The following is a 12494-nucleotide window of genomic DNA, read 5'->3' as shown; positions in this document are numbered from 1 at the left end:
CTCACATATATATTGAGAGAGTATGTTTTTGTATAAAGGAGAGGATTGACAAAATCACTTCTCCCTCTCTTGCTTCTGCGACCGTTGGATTGAATTCTCTCTCTCTTCATTATGGAAATACTAGTTATGTCAGGCCGGGTCCAAACTTAAAATATAAAAGTAGATAATTTAACTAAAGAAATATAATTTGTGTTAGTACAAGTGTACAACAACAATAACAACCATATACCCATTGTAGTCCCACAAGTGGGTAGTTATATGAAAGCAAAATTTTGATTCCACTCCTTTAATATTTTAACTTCCATTTTGATGAAATTATTTACTTCAAATCAAATATGGAGCCAGAATTTAACAGTTATAACTTATGTATCTTAATTTTTTGAAGTTATTTAGTTCTAAATAAATAATCTATACATAGTTAATGAACTTTTAAGACAAATACAATTTAACTTGTGCAGCGGATGGAGCTGCTCCTCTCTTAATTAGGGATTAGGGGTTCGAACATGGATATGAAAAAAATCTTTGGAGGAAGCGCTCCCCCCGAATAGGCGCGATACAGTGCGAATTATCTGGATTAATTGGGCTCAAATGCGGATATCGAGCACCAACCAGAAAACCAAAGAATATGAAAAATGAGGTAGGAGGTTCGATAGATTTTCAAAAGTAGACCTTAAAAACAAAAAACAAAAAAATTGACTTAAATAAATAAGATTATGACCTAAAAGTAATTAAATAAAAAGTTTTTAAAAAAATTGAAAATTATTGTGAGGACTACAAAAGTCCCCAGGTTCGATAGCTTTTGAAAAGTAGACCTTAAAAACAAAAAATAAAAAAATTGACTTAAATAAATAAGATTAGGACCTAAAAGTAATTAATTAAAAAGTTTAAAAAAAAATTGAGAAATTATTGTGAGGACTGCAAAAGTCCCCACATTTGCTCTTATATATAATAGTAATTTGATCAAGATTTTGATACGTTATTGTTTTAAGGAAAACACTTATTTAACCTAATATTGAGCCAGTGTCTATTGAAAACCGTCTTTTTACATGTCAAAGTAGGGAACAAGAATTTTCTATTTTATTTGTTAGAATTGAATTTGAATAAAGAGCTAATAGAAGACAGAATTACTGAAATCTCGTTTCGTCTTCATCGGAACTTGAGTAATGAATAGACCATTTTATTTCCTTTTCAAACCGCATTTATGAAATTATATTGGATATGTTGTTGTTGTACTTAGAGCCTGTTTAGTCTGGCGATTTTGAGGCCAAAATCGTTTTTTTTTATTATTTTAGAAAAAGCACTTTTTTGAATATATAAAGTGTTTGGCCAAGTAGTAAAACTGCTTTTAAGTAGAACCATAAGCAGTTTTTCTGCGACTGGGGACGAGCAGCAAAATTATTTCTTCCAAGACAAAAATATCCATATAATAAATACATATTTATCAAGTATATCCCTCATTAATGTATTAATTTCTTATTAATAATTTTTTGTGTTAAATTTTATTTTGGTTGTAGTTTTTGAGTATATTTAAATCATTGTGCTAATATTATATCAATATTTTTTTATTTATTTATCTATGTATTATATTAATTGAGAATTTTAATATGTATTTTAAAATTTTAATTAAATATAAGTAAAAACCTTAATTGAAGTCTTTCATAATAGATATTTATAATAATTTCTCTCAGTAAAATAATCTTGATAGTGAACGTTCATTAATACTTTTCCTTTTTCGTAATTTGACACTCAAAAATAATTTTTAAGAAGATTAGCTAAACACAATCTGCTTATTAAAAGCAGTCAAAAATACTTTTCAAATGTAGCCAAACACAAACTATTTCTCATCAAATGTACTTTTTTAAAAAGCACTTCTCAAAATAAGCAGTTTTTTGCCACTAGGCCAAACAGACTCTTAGTTAACTTATAGCCTATTTGGTCAAGCTTCTAAAATCAACTTATTTCAAAAAGTTCTATTTTCAAAAGTGCTTTTCAAAAAAGTAATTTTGGCAAAAAGTAGTTTCTGTTTGGTCAATTAATTTAAAAAGTACTTTTTAGCAGCAATTAGTGTTTGGCCAAACTTTATAAAGTGTTTCTAAGTGTATGTTTCTCAAAAGTGTTTTTGGGCAAAAACTATTTTTTTTTAGCTTCTGAAAAACTGTTTCTGCTACTCTCCAAAAGTACTTATTTTATCCTGAAACTTGGCCAAACACTTCATTAATGAATGTGATGTGTTAAGTTTCATTATAAAAGAATAGGTGATTTTATATTCTTTAGTTTTTGAACGGAAATTGAAAAAATAGTTTCTCCCGTAAATAAGTTGATTTTGGCAACTTGTCTACATGAGGGAAAAATGTTATTTGTATTCTCAAGAAATATGGGGGAGTAGATGTAATGCTCTCATTATTAACTTGAATCTCAAGTTCAAGCAGTAGAAGTGAGAAAGTCTGGTATGAAGCGTTTCCTCTTAATAAGCTCTGCACGATGCAAATTTAGACTAAAAAACTCATTTGTATGATGCATGCGTCAAATTATGTCTGGATCGGTGTTAAGTTGAGGCATAATACATATGTTTTGGATTTATGTTAGTTATCACTCAATTTGCAGTGTCTAAAAAGCGTTGAGCTCACTTAACTATTCCTCTTAATGTGACTTTTTATTACAACTCTATCTATTATCATCATACTATTATCCTTGTCAATTACCTCCATGTCAGTTATCACTATACAACCATTACAGTCAACCTCTACCACCAGCAACCAACCACTTCCACCACCAATCATAATTATCACCACTAATCGCCATCACTAACACCTCTACTAGAAATAACAACTGTATAACCGTCACAAGCAATCACATTTATCACTGATAACCTCCACAAACTCTCTCTACCGCCAACCTCCATCTAGGACTATCACCACTAATTGTCTTCACTGTCAACTACTACCAAGCCACCACCATATATAAATGACCATCATGTCAACCAACACCACCAATCACCAGTGGACAGTCATCACCTCTAGTCATCTTCGTATCTTAGATAGTGTTAATTAATCATAGTTAAGCGATAAAATTCATGTAAAAAATTATGTTATGTGTACTTATTCACTTGCGAGGAAGGCGAAAAATCAAAAAGTTTGTTACGAGTAAATAGTAATTTGGTTTGAGTCAAGAAGAGAAAAGTTGATGTATGTTGAACTTCGATTTCTAAGAAATAAGAAGTCGTGTACACCAAGTTTCTATAGCGTCCTCTTTTAGATATTCTAACTCATGTGAACACTGGACACTCCTCACTTAGTTCAAATCAAGTCTTACAGAAGTAGATTTTTTTTTTTTTTTTGTGTGTGTATTTATATTTTGCATTGAGGGTCTTGACATCTTTTCTTAAAAGGACCAACTCAAGGAGTACTAAACTATGATTCTAATCGTCGTAAGTCTTGTCGATTTGCTGCATGCAGTGACAGACAAAACATGCTTCTAATTATTGAGAGTTATCACCATGTTAGAGAACACACAATTTAAAGTTTTAGGTAAAGTGAAAAGATTCAAATTTACCCTGAAACTATATGGCATAATCTAGATTTTCCCTCCCTTAATAATCTGGTTAAATCTACCATTGCTGTTAAAAAATGAATTAGATTTTTTCTTGTTAACTAATTATTGAAGCTTACTCTCTAGTGACATTTTTTAGCACCCTATATTGCCACGTATCTAATATGTGGCCTTTTTTTTTTATAAAGAAAATAAATTAAATTTAATGTTGAACTATGTGAAATAATCAAAATTTGCCCCCTCCCCCCCCACCCCCCTCCTATAACCGTCAGATTGAATTCTCTCTCCTCATTAAATATGGTAATATATGTCTATTTAATCAAGATTTTGATACGTTATTTTTGTAAGAAAAACAGTTATTTTACCTAATGAATGTGACATCTCAAGTTTGTTTATAGAGAAATAAGTGATTTTATATTCTTCAGTTTCTAAACAGACGTTTGAGAAAATGGTTGCTCAATAAGTTGATTTTGGCAGCTTGTTTAGACAAGGGAAAAAATGTTATTTGTACACTTAAGAAATATGGTATAGTAGATGGAATCCTTTAATTATTAACTACGAATCTCAAGTTTAAGCAATAGAAGTGAGAAAATCTCTGGTATGAAGCGTTTTCCCCTTAATAAGCTTTACAAAAAATAAATTTTGACTAAAAAAACTCATTTGTATGATGCATGCGTCAAAACGTGTTAATAAGTGTTAAGCTGAGGCACAAGACATATTTTTTTGAAATTTATATTATCTATTATTCAAAAAATTTATATTGTCTAAAAACGTTGAGATGCGCATTCAACTATTCCTCCTAATTTGACTTTGTATTACAACTCTATCTATTATCATCATATAAATTATCCTCGTCAATCACTTCCACCGTCAATTATCACTGCATAGCCACTACAGTTAACCTCTACCATCAGCAACCAATCTCTTTCACCACCAATCATAATTATTACCACTAACCCCCCTCATCGACACCTCTACTATCACCTAATAACCATTACCTCCAACTACCATCATTACCTTTTAGAGTTTACTTCATAAAAATAATTAATTAATATGAAATCATGTAAATTAAGATTCTTTTCAAGTACTTTGTGAAGTTAATACTTAAACTTTATTGTTACTGGCGTTTCAAAACAAACATAAACTACTCATATTCTTAAGTTGGAAGAAAACAAAGAGTCCAATTATCAAGTGTTTTAATACATACAGATATATTAAATTCAGAAATATTAATCCTAAAGATGGCAGATAAGGCCTTAGTAGTCTTAATTAAGGAGTGTTTATCCAAATTATCATTTATGTCTTCTTAAATATTTCACTAATAATTTTCGAAAACAAAGAAGTAATAAATAATTTTTTATTATTTTGAAACGTCTTCGTATGCTAAAATGACTAGGATTTAAAGTCGGAGGTAGTGTTAATTAATCATAGCTAAGTGATAATATTCATGTAAAACAAACTATGTTATGTATACTTATTCACTTGTAGAAATGGTGAAAATTCACAAAGTTTGTTTCTAGTAAGTCCAAAGTATATTTGATTTGAGTCGAGAATAAAAAATTTGATGTATGTTAGACTTCGATTCCTAAAAAAAAAAAAAAAAAGTCGCGTATGCCAAGTTCTATAATGTCTTCTTTTGATATTCTAACTCATGCTGACACTGGACAATTCTCAGTCGGTTCAAATCAAGTCTTACATAAATTCGCATTGAGGGTATTGACATCTTTCTTAAAAGGATTAACTCAAGGAATACTAAAAAAAAAATTCTAATGACAGTAGGTCTTGTCGATTTGGTGCATGTGACACACAAAACATGCCTCTAATTGTTGAAAGTTATCACCACATTAGAGAAGGCAATTTTAAAGTTTTTGGTAAAGTGAAAAGATTCAAATTTGCCCTGAAATTATACGACATAATCTTGATTTGCCCTTCCTTAGTAATTTGATTAACTCTACCCACTACTAAAAAACAGGATTTTCCGACAAAAAAAAATGGCAATTTCCGACCTCATGAGGTCGGTTTTGGGCAAAAAACAACCTCAAAACCGACCTCAAAATCAGGTCGGAATTATTACCGACCTCGTGAGGTCGCAAAAAACCGACCTCATGAGGTCGGTAATGTTTTTTTAGCCGAGTATTAATTAAATAAAATACCGACCTCATTAGGTCGGTAAATTATATTAATAATATAATGATATGAGTTTACCGACCTCCTGAGGTCGGTAATTTATATGAATATATGATATATTGTTTTAGATTTCCGTCGTTGTGAGATCGATATTTTATAATTTTTTCAAAATATTTGCAGAAATCCGACCTCATGAGGTCGGTAATTTGTAATTTTTTGGAATTTTTTTCAGAAAACCGACCTCATGAGGTCGGTAATTTGCAATTTCTATAGATAATTTTGCAGAAAACCGACCTCATGAGGTCGGTAATTTGCAATTTCTAGATAATTTTGCAGAAAACCGACCTCATGAGGTCGGTAATTTGCAATTTCTAGGAATATTTTGCATAAAACCGACCTCATGAGGTCGGTAATTTGCAATTTCTGGGAATATTTTGCATAAAACCGACCTCATGAGGTCGGTAATTTGCAATTTCTGGGAATATTATGCATAAAACCGACCTCATGAGGTCGGTAATTTGCAATTTCTTGGAAAATTTTGCAGAAAACCAACCTCATGAGGTCGGTATTCTCAAAAAAATAGGTAGGATCCAGCTACTATTCCAGCCGCCCCCTGTCAAGATGAAACAATTTTATATTCAACTAAAACCGGCTCAAATAGCTACCAACAATTCACCAAAGTACTGAAAAACATAAAACATTAAGCTACTTCAACAAACACATATATTACAACCAACAATACGTCAAATTCAATTCGAAACTACTTCAAAGTTAAATCAAAACGTCATTCAAACATTCCGAAGAGACATTAAGCTACTTCAACATTCGCAAACATCTACACAACATTAAACTACTTCACAACCTTTGCAAACATCCACAAAACATTAAACTAGTGGGACCACCAACACTCTCAAGCCACCTTTCCTCCATTTGTTCTTCTGTCACCTGTGTGTCGGGTGGCTGAGTACGAAGAAACTCCGCCTTTGAATGTTGATATTGATTCTGAAAAAAAAAAAGGTAAAATTAGCAACCAACTTAAATTAGGTATTCAACAGAAAAAAACTATCAAATTCTGAAAAACTTTAGTTTAAATATCTTGTCTCGGATGTTTATAACAAGATTAACTAGCTAACTAGGTTATTCTGTTTGGTTAGATACTGAAACATGAAATATGTATGAATAAATAATGAACTGAAAATTACATTTTGCTACACAAGATGTCTATACGTTTCTTTCAAGGTCTTCTTTATGTGGAATCATATATTAGACAGCTTGGAATACAACATTTTTCCATTAAAAAACACATGATGCATGTGAAACCACAGAATACAACCCACATTTTTTTTTTTAATCTGAAGTGCCAGATTTGCACTTCATGTGGATTTAGGTCTGGACAGTGTAAATTTTCTTGCCTTTTGGATGTTCCGATCAGTCGCAGATTAGGACAGCTTAAGTAGGCATTAAGATCCACTGATATTGATTTCAATGAGATGCTTCTAACAGATCAGGGGAACATTTTCTCCAACAGCAAAGGGCACCATTTGATGGACTATCACAGGTTATTGAAATCCAAAATCAAAAACCAAAAATGAGGGGAAAAAAGAGCAGTAGATTCTGCATGACACAAGGTTTTCTTTTCCACTTTGTATAAGAAATACTAGAATGTAATTTGGATGTACGGATCCAGGTAAAACTGAATACACAGATTTTTCCCATTCATGATCAAACAAATGAATGTATCAGTTGATATCGAGGGAAAGGGAAATCAAGTCATGCTCAAAATATGACTTTTATTAAAAAGGCTATAGTAAACTCTTTCTTTAATATCCACTTGCCTCAAGGTATTGTTGTTTCATTTCAATCTAAGACATTACTATAGTACTGTGAAGTTTTAACATTTTAAAAATCTGCCCAAAACACTATGAGCCCGTTTGGATTGGCTTACAGCTTAAAGCTGTTTGCAGCTTATAAGCTGAAAAAAATAAGTTGGGGTAGTCCAACTTATTTTTTTTGGCTTATAAGCTGTTTTCAGCTTATAAGCTGCTTTAGATAAACTAAGTTAAATGGGTTCAATTATTTTTTTGAGCTTATTTTAAGCATAAAATGACTTTAAGCTGGCCAGCCAAACACTCAAAAAAGCTGAAAACAGCTTATAAGCCAACTTATAAGCCAATCCAAACGGGCTCTATGTCTCAGGCTCAATGCTACTTGTACTCTTTGTACAATTATCATATTCACTTTGTGTACTTTTTTAATCCTGTATATAGTGCATAGCCTCAGCTATATATAGTAATGAGGTCCCCATTTTGGTTTCTCAAACAGTAGCCTCCTCCTGCCAAACCTAAGTTTCCTTTACTACAGCCATTAGTGTTAAGGTTAAACTCCCTATTAGGTGGTTTAATCCATTTCACTTGAATGAATTTTATAATAGGTTTACATCTCTCTACTGTAAAGTGACACTACATCAAAAGAGACTTTTAGCGGCAATACATTTGCTTTTTAGCGGCAATAAATATTGCTGCAAAAATATTTATTGGCAATTGAGTAAATGCCATTGGATCCAAGGTCGCTAAAGCTTTTATCGGCATTTATGTTGAGCGCTGATAAAGACCCATTTTATTGCCGCTAAAACTAATTACTTTTAGTGGCACTTATTTAGCGGCATTTACTATTGCTAGTAAAATTGCCTTAAGAAAGTGACACGACACCAACATACCCAGTATAATCAAACATATTTTGCGGCTTTTGTTATTGCCAGAAAAAATACATTTTCTTATGGGTACCGGAAAATACTGAATCTTTTCTTGAATGACAATCACTTAGAATAGAAGCCAATCCATTCTCCTTTATTATAAGAATAGAAACCAATCCATTCTCCTTTATTATAAGAATAGAAGCCAATCCATTCTCCTTTATTATATTAACTGTGCATTTTGTTCACCCCAAAAAGTTGTTACAGTTGGTTTTGAGGGGGTTGAGTACAACAGATCCTTCCTATGCTAATTTGAAGGCTAGGACTCTTACAAAAGATCTGAAGTAAAGTGGGATAAGGGAATATCCGTATCCTAAACATTAAACTATCTAGCCTATATGATTTCATGACAGTGAAGTTTTAACATCTAATTATGAGTTGGTATTACAACAAACAGAGTAAAAAATATCAAGACTTTATCTTTATAACATATTTTTATCAATTTGAACAAAATCCAAGTCATGTAAGAGGTAATAATTTGATTCACAGATCCTAATAGTAATTTAACAGGAAAAAGAAAGCCATGGGAAACCAACAACTTCAAAACAATCAAGTTTTGATAAAATTACAGCCAAAATTTGTCATTACAGCCATGGGAAACCAACAACTTAAAAACGAACCCTAAACTTGTCATTACAGCCATGGGAAACCAAAATTTTGATAAAATTACAGCCAAAATTATAAAGGTAATCACTTTTCATTAATAATAATTTCGTTTAACTATAGCCTAGAAACTATAATGTGTTAACCACTCAGAAAGTTAATAAAACCAACAATATTGAGATGCAACTTGTTAATGGCAGAATACCTAAAGACCTCCTCCAAATTTGGCGCATTATATTCAGATCCCCTTAAACTATACTTGGTCCTAGTTACCCCATGTTCTTGGTTTTTCTATAATCGTTACCCCCTCAAACAATAATTTAAAAGAAATTTGAATAAAATGCGCCAAATTTAGGATGGTCTTTAGGTATTCTGCCGCTAATAATTGTTTAAAAAAAGGAGAAGGGAGGAGACAAGAAATGGAACATACATGTTCATTCATTCAAGAGTGCAACTGAATAGCTAATTACTCTTGCGTTAATTAATTTCTTTTGGCTTTTAGAAGAGGGGTTTTGTCACCTTCCTCCCGTGTATTATTTCAGATAGTTTTCAAACATATAAATGAAAACTGTTTCTATGTTATTCTAACAACATTAAGCTGAGTCTGGCTGAGGCACATCGATCTGTTAGCTTGTTGGAGGGTAACAAATTAAAAGATGCATCAGCGAAAGCCAAAGAGCAACTTAAGAATAGAAAAGGTAGGTGGTGCTAAGCGCTAACAGGAAAAAGCAACCAAATATAAATAAGGATGAGTAGCGACAAATGAAAACAAATTAGAAGCATCTTTAGAAGTAGTAAAGAAGCTCGCAGGAGTTGATGATGATAAATAGGCAAGCTAGCTAGTTAACTAGATGAAATGTTATGTACCTTTATAAAGGCTAAGCCCTGAAGAAGTAGTACTGCCTGGCGGGCGTGCCCAACGAAGCAGCGACAAGAACAACAACCTACCAAAGGTAATAAAAACACAATTCATTCATGAAAAAGAAAGCGCTACTTTTGTTAATTCCCTTCCCATCATACATTAGGCTGACTGATGCTGAGGAGCTAGCTACGCATTCCGACTACTACTAGATCTAGATAGGGAAATCAAGACAGCAAAGGTTGTTAGCTTTCAAAGCATATATAGAGGGAAATTTATGAATTGATAATTATAGAAACGCATGTATAAGCTAATAAATACAAATCACTAGGTTTTTTTAGAGAACCAGTAGATTTCTTAATAATTCTAGCTACTAGCACAATTTAATCTAAGAAAACAAAGAAAGCATACCTCAAATTGACAAATAGGCCGGCGACGGCGACGGCATACCGCGGCGACGGTGACGGGCAGGTGGCGACGGTGACTAGCAGGCGGCGTTATTAGGGTTAGAGAGAGGGGGAGAGAAAACGTCAGATCAAAAGACAGAGAAAGGGAAAAGGCCGTGGACGGCGACGGCAATGGCAGACGGCGGCGAGCGTGACTGGCAGGTGACGACCGTGACTGGCAACTCCGTTATTAGGGTTAGAGAGAGAGGGAGAGAGAAGGTGAGAGGAAAAGAGAGAGAAAGGGGAAAAATACATACAGGGTCTGTATTTTATTTTATTTGACTAATTATATCGAGGTCGGTATGTATATTATTTTTTATTTTTAATTTAAAAGAATACCGACCTCACGAGGTCGGTTTATTAAAAATAAATTTAATGAATTTCTGACATAGAGAGGTCGGTACTTTATTTTTTGAAATTTTGGTACAATATTACCGACCTCATGAGGTCGGTTTATTTTTAAAAATAACAAAAAATAAATATTACGACTTTACCGACCTCATGAGGTCGGTTATTTTCCGACCTCAATTGAGGTCGGTTTTTTGAGGTCGGAAAATACAGTTTTTTTAGTAGTGACCATTACTGTTAAAAATGAAGTAGAATTTTCCTTATTAACTAATTGTAAAAGCTTACTATCTAATGACATTGTTTAGCACCCGATATTGCCACGTGTCTAATATGTAGCCTTCTTTTTACCAAAAAAACAAAAAAAGAATCAATTAAACTTGATCCTGAACTATGTGAAGTAATCAGATTTACCATTATGTTAACACTAATGAAAGTCAATATTAATGAAATGGTAGAAATATTCATTTTAGAAATGTTACATCGAAAATTATATAATTTAACATCTACATAAAATTTGAATTCTTAATCTTGTGAAATTTGTGTTGAAGAATATTACCAGAGGAATGAGATGTCAGTACGCCTTGAAATGAAAAGAATTTCATTAATTGAAATAAAAGATATTTTGTATAGTATGGGAAACAAAAATGTCATAACTTAAATTTAGCATCAAAGTGCTCCATAATTTGATAGTATTATAATTTTTTTAAAATGGCTTATTTATAAAATTTTTAAATGATTTTGTTAAATTTTGAAAGATGGTAGAAATGCAATTGATTATGTTGAAGTTAGTCACTTTAATACACAATTTTCAGAGTTTTATATAAGAAACTAGCAAATTATGCCCGTGCGATGCACGGGGCCCAACATGATTAATTTGGTTATTTAATTTAGTTAGTCTTTATGATTTTTAAATTTTGCAAAGGATACTGCGATTCTGCTTAGTGAGTCTCCATATTTTTTTTCTTTTCCTCTTAATTATTTTTCCCCTTAATTTCTCAATTGTTGTTAAAATTTGTCTTATTTTGATTATGTCCGTCTCTTTTTATATTTAGTAAGTTGACAATTCAAATATCCTACACGTCAAGTTTATAATCACAAGATTCAAAGAATATTTTATTATATTATACACATTTTTAATTTAGAACCACAAAATTCAAAAGTCTATTTTTATTTCTTAAACTCCGTGTCTAGTCAAACTTAGACACTTAAATTGAGACAGAGAGAGTATATGCCAAATGAAGGAAATGAAAGGATAATTGAGACATTGCGGACACGTAGGGACTTAAAAAGTAAACACACAAGAGTTAGTATTAATGTTAAACTTCTGAAATGTACACATGTTAGTCCAGGCTTAAAGTACAATTTCAGTTGCTTTTTGTACAACTTATTGTTGTTGTGTTCGTCCACCTTGGGCATTTATTGTTAAATAAATTTTTAAAAAATTGTCTTATTTTGGTTATGTCCAGTTATGTCCGCCTCTTTTTATATTTAGTAAGTTGACAATTCATATATCCTACATGTCAAGTTTATAATCACAAGATTCAAAGGATATTTTATTATATTATACACATTTTTAATTTAGAACCACAAGATTTAAAAGTTAATTTTTATTTTTTAAACTCCGTGTCTAGTCAAACGTAGACACTTAAATTGAGATAGAGGAAGTATATGCCAAATGAAGGAAATGAAAGGACAATTAAGACACTGTGGACCCGTGGGGACTTAAGAAGTAAACACACAAGAGGTGGGATTAATGTTTAGCTTCTGAAATGTACACATGTTAGTCCCTGCTTAAAGTACAATTTCAGTT

At 32.0% G+C, this 12494-nt stretch overlaps 1 long non-coding RNA gene across 2 annotated transcripts; it reads right to left on the bottom strand.

Annotated features, from left to right (window-relative positions):
- Positions 1 to 6292: 6292 nt before the first annotated feature.
- Positions 6293 to 10618, bottom strand: LOC132640768 (uncharacterized). 2 transcript variants are annotated; one of them, XR_009582362.1, is made up of 3 exons: positions 10302 to 10618; positions 9899 to 10104; positions 6293 to 6678 (listed from the first exon to the last, which is right to left on the bottom strand). It is a non-coding gene; the product is annotated as an uncharacterized LOC132640768 (long non-coding RNA). The 2 variants fall into 2 exon arrangements; XR_009582361.1 differs by having other exon boundaries at positions 9899 to 9975; positions 10302 to 10615.
- Positions 10619 to 12494: the final 1876 nt, after the last annotated feature.

The sequence above is a fragment of the Lycium barbarum genome, chromosome 5 (assembly GCF_019175385.1).
Source record: "Lycium barbarum isolate Lr01 chromosome 5, ASM1917538v2, whole genome shotgun sequence".
Taxonomy (NCBI): Eukaryota; Viridiplantae; Streptophyta; class Magnoliopsida; order Solanales; family Solanaceae; genus Lycium; species Lycium barbarum.
This window is presented reverse-complemented; position numbering and strand designations above follow the sequence as displayed.